Genomic DNA, 12,457 nt, shown 5'->3' on the forward strand with positions numbered 1-12,457 from the left:
TTGCTAAGAAGCTTTTATCAGTAAATTTCATCACCAAGCAAAATAACTCTAATACAAAATTCTTTCTTACAACGCATTATTTCCTGTACATTCTCTCTCTCTCTCTCTCTCTCTCTCTCTCTCTCTCTCTCTCTCTATATATATATATATATATATATATATATATATATATATATATATATATGTGTGTGTGTGTGTTTGTGTGTGTGTGTGTGTGTGTATGGGCGTAAGACGAGACTAAGTCCCTAGAAATATTAGAGGGGAAGTGCGTGCCACGATAGAGAGAGAGAGAGAGAGAGAGAGAGAGAGAGAGAGAGAGAGAGGATGATGTGGGAAGACCGAAGTGTCTTAGGGGAAGTAAAATACATTAGCAGAAGGGGGGTTGGGGTTGGGGGTTGGGCTAGGGGTCAGAGAGGGGAAGTGACTTTGAGAGGGGAAGAGGAGGGTCCCGAGGGAATGAAGATGGCGGCCTAAAAATATCTCGGGCAACCCACTAACCCTGCGAAAGTCCAGCGTGGCGAAGACGCGGTGGTACTTCGCGAGCCTTTGGTAGACCAGTAGAGCCAACCCAGACCTCTCGGCGAGCACACCTTCCTGAAACAGACCTCTCTAAAAGAGAGACAGAGATAGAGAGAGAGAGAGAGAGAGAGACTCGAAGAAGTTGAGACTCGAAAGGAAACGTCGAGTTCGTGTGGAGAGTTTCCCCTCTCGTTGTGATTTTGTGCGAAGTGCCTGTGCGCTCTCTGGGGCACAGGCGTCGCGGTTATTATGGCCGCCCAGATATCAACGCCCATCCAGTGCAGATAGCATAATATAAAGCCAGTTGGCTTCTGTTCTGTGACAGAAGGTTAGTGGAGAAACATCATCCTACTCAAAGAATAAGTTGTGAATTTCATGACTTGTGGTCGAGGGGATTGAGTGCAGAGTTTATAGTACTAAGGTCCCGTCCGCCTTTTGCAGCGCCAATTCCCCGTCCCTCTACCCAACACGTCCCCTTTGTATTTCTCCTTCCCATTCTCTCTTTCCCTCCTTCGGCCCCTCAACAGCGATCAGAATAGACGGCCTGGGGAAAACCCCCGTTTTTCCTCCGCGTGGAGAAGTAGTGCCGGGGACCATCTCCTGGTTGGTGGCTGTGTGCGCCCTCTCGAACGCCCATAGCCAGCTCGCTCCCCACCACCACCACCATCACCATCACCCAACACCCACGGCATTAAAACCCCCTTCGTTCACTCCGCCTGTAGCCTCCACGGCGGGAACCACGCCCGACCTTGGAGGAACCAATCATTTTGCGACGCCAAGCACACACACGCAATCACACCTCCTGAGGATCCTTCCAGGTACCCTCGATTCCGTACCCCATTAACCCCGTTCCTTTTGCCTTCTAGAGGTAGAAAAATGAAAGGTCCACAAGTAACACTCTTGATTCGTGCTAACAATGCTGTAGTAATTATTCTATGTCGTAATGTATGAGTCCTTTTATAATGATTAACACTTATACATCCAGTAGTTTTGTAGAGAACGTTTCATCCTATCAAAGAGCTATCAGCTAATAATGATTATTCGATTATTTACCTGTAAGCGCGGAGCTGACAGTAACTGTTGCATAAAGTGATTAATCTAGTGACCATACAAGAAACAAGTGCATAGTTTTTCGTTCACAAAGTTTATGAGCCAGCAGATTGCTATAAATTAAGTCTTGTTATTCCATGGAACTTGCGCCCTCAAATTGAAGAGCTAGACCAGTGATGTACCAATGAAATTCAGGTCATTTCTGCCCCATTAGGAGCCAATACTGGCAAGACCAGGAAATGCTCTCTCTTTGCTTCCTCCATCCCTCCATCTTTTCTTCCCTCACCCCCTCCCCCCGCTTTCCCCAGCATTTTCTCTCCCTAGTCTTGGTAATCCTGGGGCGCCCTCGTTCCAACAGCCGCTCCGTTCTTCTCGGCGCACTGACCCTTGGTCCCCCCAATGTTGGCTACTCGAAGACCGGCCTCGCAGCCCACGAGACTCGTGGCAAGATTACCGGCGGCTTGTATCCCGGTCGAGATTCAGATTACCGGATTAGTCGATGCTTTGAATGCCGATTGCCATCACAGGGACTCGGCGTTCTTTCAGTTGCTTTGTCGAGGGCTGGCTTATTCCTCGAGTCTGAATGAAGGGGGCGGGAAATAAATTCTGGTTTGGCTCTAGGGTGTTTATTCAAAGACTCATTTTGAGTAAATCTGGTCCTTAAATAATTGCAAACGTTTATAATTTATACCAGTGAAAAATTTAGATTTCACCTAGGTCATTACTCTCATTAGCTTCCTTTTCTCCACATAGTAATGCTTCCTCACTAATGCTCAAGTAATCAGCCGATGAAGAAGACACCATTGCCTGAGTTTATTTAAAGAACAGGCAGCTCTTTAGCTTTCATGCTTTTGAAGAAATACGATGAATGTGTTATTTCTTCGCATCATTAACATTGGCCCTTCGAGATTCAGAAAGCGTCGCATTTAGGATTGAATTCTAGGCTGTAGATTTCAGAAAACTTAATGGACAGCTAAATTAAAAGATTTTATCATTATTGAGTCCAGTTATCTGAAAATGTTTATGTTAGCAATGGGTAAAAATAGATACCGTTATGAAGTCAGCTGCCCATTGACTATATGTACAGGCAAAGAATTATTGCTTGCTTGCGCAGGAAGATATTGGTTCTGTTATAGTTATGATAATTATGAGTCAGCGTCTTTAATCTTGAGTGACACAGATTCAATTCGATCATTGTTTTTTGCTAGTTGCTTGAAGCATTGCAGAATGATCAAGAGCTATTTTCTAAAATGCTTGAAACATTTTGGGTTCAGTTATTTGTCATTGCAGATTTGCTTTATGAAAATCACGATGTACAGTAATGTACAAAGTAACATTTCAATAATAATAATAATAATATAATAATAATAAATAATAATAATAATAATAATAATATAATAATAATAATAATAATAATAATAATAATAATAATGATGATGAAACTAAAAGAAAAGCTATGAATCTTTCCCTTTGTTCAGTTTTCTTTATACCGGTAGCATCTGTTTGTCTTTCATGATAAAAATCCGGTGACGCAGTTTATTTCCTTTAATCCACGGTGTCTTTCTTTCCTAAGAATGGTTGGGGACTTCATGTGGGTGGCTTTGCTGTCTCGTCACCAAAAACAAACTTCTGTTTGACTTAGATATAAAAATCCCTTTTTAAAATGAAGCAAAGTTATTTAAGTTATATTTTCCCATGGGAAATTCCTAGACAAAGTTCGGACGATAAAAGAACTTACTGCTTTTTTTTTTTCTTTTTTTTACGTGTGGGTTTGGGGTCATCTCTCTATTTTGGTCTCATCAATCCCAATTATTTTCGTGGGTGCCGGGAGAGGATGACTTGTTGGGTGGGGGCGGGTTTTGGGCGGGGGCGGGGGGGGGGGAAAGGGGGGGGGGGGGGGGGGGAGTTACTGGGAGAGCATTTGCGTAGGTTCCTAAGACACTTGCCAGGGAGGCTGAGTCACCAGAGAGAGGTTCGGTAGATTTTACTTCTCACTTCTTTCTCACGTTCCTCCTCACTGGTTTCTCCTCACCTATATATAGGCAGATTTATGTTCTTTAGGTTCGATGTTTCATCTTGTTCATAGAATTTCTCTCTGAAATATCACACAAGCAAACACGATACACGTTCTTCGTGTTTGGTTAAATAAATCGAAAAATGATGATGATGATGATGATGATGATGAGGAGGAGGAGGAGGAGGAGGAGGAGGAGGAGGAGGAGGAGGAGGAGGTGGAGGAAGAATACGCTCTTCGATATGTGCCAATTAAGTCATAGGGTTTTATGGCTGTCGAGGGACCTCGGGTGGTTTCCAGAAGCTACGGCTCTTTTCTCTGTTTTCTGAGTTTTTTCTTTCTTTTTTCTTTTTAATCGATGAGAACTTATACAGTTTTTTTTTTTATATTGCTGAAATAAGACTAAATACTGAGCTTTTATCTATGGTGCATCACTGTGCCGTGAACGGAGTCTGTAAGTTAAAAGCCACAATAATGTAGTACATGATACTGTCATTATTTTCAAAATACAGAAAAGTTAAAAGACAATGAGATTTCGACCGGTTGCACAACGGCGAGCTTTTGGTTTTTTCAACAGAAGGGAAGGGTCTCTTATGAAAACATGGGGTGAATTACTCAGGGCCTCTTATGATCAGATATTGACTCTCATGATCAGATATTGAATAATCAGGATTAATTATGAGAGGTGTTGGGAATAGTAGATATATCGTAATTGTTTATTTTTCATTACTGCAGATCACATTTCATGCAGGTTATTATATAAATTAGCCAAAAACAACATTCCTCTTATACTTTCTGATTGAACTTGATGCTGTGAACATTTTCTCCCATTGATTTGATTAAAATTGACCGTCTGAGTCATCTCAGTCCTTTTACCGTTATATTTCTTTGTACTGATTGCATAACAGTATCGTAAGTCTATCACGTGTTTTCTAATGTGATTAATTTGCTTTGTGTGACAAACAAAGATGATTTCTTCTGCTTATTCAGAGAGAGGCCTTTGTCCAATCTTCATTTTCTTTTTCGAAAGGCTTTTGTCCTCTTTATTTTTCAAATGACCTTTGTTTATCCTTATTTGTTCCTAAAATGGCTTTGGCTCCATCCTTTGTTATCCATGCTTCATTTTAATCTTCAAATGGCATTGGTTCCTTTTTATTTTTCTGGAAATGGCGTTTGTTCATATTCCTTTTTTTTATTCAGATGATCTACGTCCATCCTTATTTGTCAATGCTTCTTTTTTATTCTTCCAATGGCATTTGTTCCTTCGTATTGTTCTCGGGATGGCATTTGTTCATCTTCCTTTTTTGTCTATCACGTAACCTTTGTCTAACTTTTCTTTTACTCTTCACGTTGGCCTTTGTCTTACTTTATGTGCTTCAAATGACCTTTGTCCATCCTCCTTTTTATCTTTCCCAATTGAGAAAGTTTTCCCACCTTTGCCACGATCCGTCCCCAGTCATTTCAAGGAGGGACTAAGCTTCGAGGTGTCTCCTTTGTTCGATATTTATAAGATCATGAAAGTACACATCGATCTGCCTTCAACCAGCGAGGTATTCCCGACACCTGGCAAAGAACGTTTGATTTCTTCTTTCTCTTCTTCCTTTTATTATTGCCACAACCCCTTTGTCCTGAAAGAAGGAATGTTATGTAGAGAAAAAAACTGTACCTATTTCAAGTAGCAAGGTTCTTTGTCTAGACCAAAACTTTTAAGCCCTTTTATTACTTAACGAATTGTGTGTTTCTGAACAAAGCTACAAAACCCCGTGGATTAACGGTGCTCATCAATTTCTTTACTGAAGCTCTTGATTTATATGACGGTTTGGGAGGGACTGCTACGAAGACCCGTAGTGTCATCTCTTTGTTATTACGATTTATTTTTCTTCAAAACTTTTCACTTCCGTTACTGCTTTAATGTTTTAGTCTGATTGAGGAGGAGAATCGAGCAGGTTCTCGAAAGCCCTCGTTTGCATATTTACACTTACACCATTGTGGATATCTTCACCATTTTAGTACCTATGCTATTACGAGAATTTTATGAAGAATTGTTCATTGTTCATCTACTTGCTTTACTAAAACCCTAACTTTTTCTAGTGGGTGTCGAGGAAGAGGTGGGCGGGAAGCGAAGGTTCTTCGTAATTTGTTGAAATACCTCCGTTTTATTCACTGGTATCGCTTTGTTTTGAGAGACTACGCAGTTCGTCCCTTGAAGTAAATCGTACCTTGTAGAACGCACGAGCTTAATTCATAAAGCCTTACGGAATGTTCAAGTTCCCTTTTGCCTCTCACGTGTTTCAGTTCTTATATAAATATGTTATATATATATATATATATATATATATATAATATATATATATATATATATATATATATGATGCTACACGCCCACATACATATGTGCTCACGACACATACATACATGTGCATAAGATTGAAATCATAATACCACATGCTGTATATACGCCGACGTACCCAGTATTTCATTCTGTGGTACATCTGCCTACATATTTGTATATATATATATATATATATATAGATATATATATATATATAATATATATTCAGTATATATATAATAAATACTTGTATATATATACAAATATGTATATGTATGTACATATTTGTATATATAATATATATATATATATATATATATATATATATATATATATATATATATATGTGTGTGTGTGTGTGTGTTATATATGTGTGTATGTATTTATGTATATATATATAATATGTATATATATGTGTACATATATTTACATACATTAACATTTTAGTGCAAAATTGGTTGAGTTTTAGAGCATATCACATTGCTAGAATAGGTGTAAATTGATCTTTTAATAGAAAACTGGGCGACTCACCTGAAGAACTCCTCTGGAACATCACTATCATATCGTACCTGCTGTCTGTTGCCTTTTAGCGTCGTGATAATTAGGCTCCAGGTTTATCGACTCCTTTGGGGGGGTCAAGGTCACTGAAAAGATGCCATATTAGACTTATGCAGAGTAATTATACCTACGTAATAGTAGAGGGTATCGCTAGTAGTACAAAAATATATATTTAAAAAAAAAATTAACATTATAAATTCATGACGTCCAAAGTATATGTGAACACGCACATACACACACATAATATACATTGTATATTATATTTTTATCATATTTATATATATATATATATATATACTATCATATAAATATATATATATATGATATATATACATATATATATATATATATATATATATATATATGTATACTATATAAATATATATATATATATATATATATATATATATATCACACATAGATGTGTTCATGTAGATTGTACTTGTATTCTTTAAGTACATATTTGCAAATGCTACGTGGATTTCGTACATAACTGTATATACTGCTGATCATAGTGTCATATATACGTGCTTACACGCACGCACACACAAATTACATACATACATACACACACACACACACATATATATATAATTTGATATGATATGATATATATATATTATATATATATATATATATATATATATATATATATATATATATATATGTATTGTATGTATGTTTCTGTGCGTGCGTATTAGAAAGACCAAACAAATCTCACGTAAAATCAGTCTTGTACTTTGAGTCTCGTATCTTTCGACATTCTTTGATATCTCTCCTCTAATGTGGGAACTCTATAGGCCTATCTACCGCAGCCTAATCTTATTTTGATGCTTCTCTGCTTCGCCGAGGGGGAATAAAGAGAATTAAAGAAACGATTATTTCCTTTTATCGGTAGAACAACACCTGCGCGTTGGTAAAGAGGTTTACTACAGATGTTTACTCACACCTGTCGCATATGGTATAGTTCAAAGCTTCGACTCTCTCCTTTATGTGATCTGGAGACATGTTTATGGATCGTCTATGGAATTGCGGAAATGAATCGAAGTTGGAATCGCTACTCTTGAGAGAGAGAGAGAGAGAGAGAGAGAGAGAGAGAGAGAGAGAGAGAGAGAGAGAGACATCTCACAACTATGCCTAAATGGTTCTGAAAAATCTCGGGAGGGTTAAGCGGTACACGCTTCTCTCTCTCTCTCTCTCTCTCTCTCTCTCTCTCTCTCTCTCTCTCTCTCTCTCTCCAAAATCCCCGTTGGAATGATAGGCCTTCGAGTTTTAGTCAGCGATTAAAAAAAAAACTCGCTTGGTCCTACATCAGCCAGAGTGATCTGGTCCACGGTCCCAGCGCAGCTAGCTTCGTAAACTCTTGTGGTCTGAAATAGCCTGAGAATCATTGCTTTCGTGGAAGCGTTTGTTTGTCTGTCTGTCTGTCTTAGGCCTCTGTTTATTCATCGTCTTTATCAGTTATTGTTTTGCATGTATTTCATCTTATCTGTAATTTTCTCTCTCGAAATAAAAATACATAACAGTTATGGACATTATCTAAAAATCCAGACACCGTCGTCTGATTTGATCGAGCATGCGTTGTTTTTGTATTGAACATAATGTTAAAACATATCGATAGAAAACATCACATCCTCGACGGTGTTAATGACAACACTGGTACTGAAATGAATAAACAAATTCAGTGCCAGTGATAGCAGTATCATTAATACTCTCATTGCTAATGTTATGATTGTTCTTATGAACAGTAGTAGTGGCGATGACAATGATTGTAAAAGCAGTTTTCATACTTACAACGAATAAGATAAAAACTACATATGCATTTTATTTTCATGTATTTTATGTTCTCCTTATATTAGAAACTCATGTATTTTGTGTTCATGTATTGTTTGGTCTCTGTATATTAGAAATTTATGTATTTTATGTTCATGTGTTTTTTGTTCCCCCTATATTAGAAGCTCCTGTATTTTATGTTCGCCCTATATTATTAACTCGTGTATTTTATCTTCTTCCTATATTAAACACTCATGTATCTTATGTTCTCCCTATATTAGAAACTCGTGTATTTTATGGTCTCCCTATATTTGAAACTCATGTATTTTATGTTCTCACTTTATTAGCAACTCATGTATTTTATGTTCATGTATTTTATGTTTTCCCTATTTTAGAAACTCGTGTATTTTATGTTCTCCCTATATTTGAAACTCGTGTATTTTATGTTCATGTATTTTATGTTCTCCCTATTTTAGAAACTCGTGTATTTTATGTTCTCCCTATATTTGAAACTCGTGTATTTTATGTTCATGTCTTTTATGTTCTCACTATGTTAGAAACTCATGTATTTTATGTTCTCCCTGTATTAGAAACTCCTCCATCCCTCCATCAGATGATTTAAAATACAGCTTAATACATTTCATTATTTTTCTTGGTAGATTATCTTTTTGAAACAAATTCCAGTTAAGAGTCGGTTCAACCCTAACCCCATTATCAGCCTTGTGCATCAACATACCTCTGTCTAATTGAATTACTTCAACCCTTCGGCATTTTCTTCTCTATGCCACGAATTTCACGGGGTACAAGTCACATATAAGTCAGTTGATTCTTTAAGAGTTATTTATTTTTTTTTGCATGTGATAAGAATAATTCGGGGGTTTCCTTCTGATTATCGCTTCGCTGCTAATCAGGTTGGTTAAAGTACTAAAATAAAATTATATTAATTTTCCTGTATATAGTGTGAGGTGCAGTTGTGATTTGTGGGCATACATATATATCTTGGTGAAGCTGTATGTGTATGTATGTATTTACATGCATATATCTTGGGGGACTTGCATATGTACACACACTCACACACACACACACACCACACACATATATATATATATATATATATATATATATGAGTGTAGAGATACATATAAATATTACATATGCATATGTACACACGCACACACACACACACATATATATATTATATATATATATATATATATATATATATATATATCAATAAAGCATTTACACACACACACACACAAAAAAACACACACCCACACACATATATATAATATATATATAGATATATATATGAGTGTAGAGATAGAATAAATATTATCATATATGTACACACGTACACACACCACACAAACATATATATATATATTATTAATTATATTATTATATATATTTATCTATACATTAATTTATTATATTATATATAATATATAGATAAGTATACATATATAATATATATATACTATAATATATATATATATATAAGCATTAACAACCACCACCACACACCACACACACCACACAACATATATATATAGAATATATATATATATATAATAGATAATATATTATTATTATATGCTTGGAATGCGTCGAATTCAACCCTTATGACTTTAAGAATGTGGCCATTGGCAGAGTGGCTACATTCCATAAAAGGTGTCAGTTATCAATAACGATTAGAATTTCCCGTTTTATATTAGGCATTGGTCGTCCTGATAACAAGAGAATTCATTTGAATACGAGAGTGCTGAGTTTGGAAGGTAACAAATACCCTTGCATTTACTAAGCTGCACCTAATAGAATTTCGTTTCAGCTGCAGAAGTATGGTCGTACTTTTGTCTCAGAATTCCATCAAAATCTTGCACGCTTTCAACATCATCTTCACATGATCCTCTGTAACTTTTTTTTTTTTTTTTTTTTTGCTATTTTTTCTGTCACCTCTTCGACATATTGTTATTGTCAGATGACATTTAATTTTGAAGCTTATTTTCATTTGCTTTGAAAACTGGACAAAGTAATCTAATTATTTCTCAGATGAAATGCGTGCCCGTAGTACGATTCAAATACGTTACATCCATTAATCTTAATTGATGAAAAAAAATTCCTGCTATCCATTGGCAGTTCCCGATTCATTTGAGCACAAGAAAGGAGCAACCCATTTAGTATTTAAACAGAAAGTTCCTTCGGTAACTTTATCGTTGTATCTTCTGTTGTGAGCTTTTACTTCGCAGTCTGAATAAGGCTTTTGCCAAAGTGTGTAAGTGTGGGTTTGCGTCACTAGATCCGAATCATCTGCTGGTGTCAGTTTTCTTTGGTTGCTTGTGTCACAACGTTTTTCTCAGTGTGATTGAGGCTGTATTGTGTAATTTCTTGGCTTTGCTAATAGTACGGTTATGGCAAAGCAATGGTGTGTTTTTGTGGAACTAAGATCATTTATATAGGTATGTAAATATATCTTATGCTTTCTCACGCATGGCTTTATACGCATAAGGTCAAAAGTGACCAGTGGATTTTATACACAGACAGACAGACACCCACATACACACATATACATGTATGAATATATATGTATGTTTGTATGTATGTATATACTAGCTTTATAGCCATAAATAATAATAATAATAATAATAAAATAATAATACTAATAATAATTAAATAATTAATAAATTAATAATAGAATAATAATAATTTTATCAAAAACACGTTTTCCTTATTTCCTTACTAATCATCGTTTTTTATACTTGATTTAATGATTTCGTGATATTCCCCTTATGTAAGACGATGAATCCATATATATATATATATATATATATATATATAATATTATATATATATATATATATTCATCAATCGTCATCATCATCATCATCATCCGCATCGTCATCGCGCTTTGTGTAGAACAAACTCATGTCTTCCTCATATATATATATATATATATATATATATATATATATATATATATATATATATATATATATTAATAATGTAAGATCGCCATTACATGTGGAAGAGATAAAATTTTGTATCTTGGAAAATTATTATCTTTTTTTTTTATCTGGGTTACGGTCTCATAAGACTGATAAACATTCTTTTATTTTTTGGCAGTTATTCGCTGTTTAATTATCTGTGAAAGTATTTCAAGATCTTGAGCCTCTCCGGGTTATTGTGACTGGACATCACGTATGCAAATTGGCGAGCCTTTGGGAAAGCAAAACGTTCTTCGTGACTCGTTTATTTTTCATAATGTCATTTGCGCCTCTTCCCAACCTCCCGGCCGAACTCCAACTGCCCTTGGAACGAACTTAAGTAAACAATGAAATCTCAAAAAAAAAAAAAAAGAAAAAAAAAAAAAAAGAAGAGAAAATCACAGTGGAACGTGAAGCCAAAACTCCAGGTGTCTCACCTCCTAGTTATTAAAGGAATTTGGTGCGCATTTTTTTTATTACGAGAATTAGTACATGCTCCGCAGTTGCTGTTTAACGCAGTCACAAAGAGAATTCGCTCCTGTTGCCACAGACGCACCTTTTTAGGAGTGTTCAATGGAATGCATTCGTGACGCGTACTTTCGAATCGCTTATGGCCAAAGTTCTCGAGTATTTTGAGAATGTTACATTTCGTTCCAAACAGACACGCATGTATATATGTATACATATATATATATACACACACACATATATATACATACATACATTCACACACACACACACACACAGTTTCGTCCCTTATACTTGCGGGATTTTTTGCACTCGCAAATACTAAGCTATAACACATCCCTTGATGGACTCACATACCTTGGAAATAACTTCCACCCTAAAGGTGTTTGATACACAATAAAGGGAATTCTAATTGATAACTGGCGTGGCAGAAGCACGTAATGATTTATAATTTACTATGGCTGCAAGTTATTCCCAAGGAATAGTGATTTCACGTGAACTAATATATATATAGATATATATATATATATATATATATATATATATATATATATATATATATAAAGATATATGCCACGAAGGAAAATAAACGAAGGAGGATCTGCAAGATCTTTCGACGTTAAATGACCTTTCCTGAGCAGAGACTGACATACATACGAGAAAAGAGAATACAAGAAGATTCGTATAACTGACAGATAGGGATTATAAAGAGATTAGTACCTAGAATCACGTTCCTAACTTTCGTGATTCAGTTTATAC

General features: G+C 35.8%; 1 protein-coding gene across 4 annotated transcripts in view; it reads left to right on the plus strand.

Moving 5' to 3' along the window:
• The window catches only part of LOC135219194 (RING finger protein nhl-1-like), a 109,184-nt gene that overhangs the window by 69,684 nt on the left and 27,043 nt on the right, over positions 1 to 12,457 (plus strand). The window contains exon 1 of one of the 4 annotated variants that reach the window (XM_064255750.1): positions 541 to 847. The exons of 2 other annotated variants lie outside the window; for them this stretch is intronic. The gene's annotated coding sequence lies outside the window, so the exon portion shown is untranslated. Of the gene's footprint in view, positions 1 to 540; positions 848 to 919; positions 1,338 to 12,457 lie in introns of those variants that run through there. One more of the 4 variants, XM_064255751.1, reaches the window with a different exon arrangement.

This window comes from Macrobrachium nipponense, chromosome 1 (genome assembly GCF_015104395.2).
Source record: "Macrobrachium nipponense isolate FS-2020 chromosome 1, ASM1510439v2, whole genome shotgun sequence".
Lineage (NCBI taxonomy): Eukaryota > Metazoa > Arthropoda > Malacostraca > Decapoda > Palaemonidae > Macrobrachium > Macrobrachium nipponense.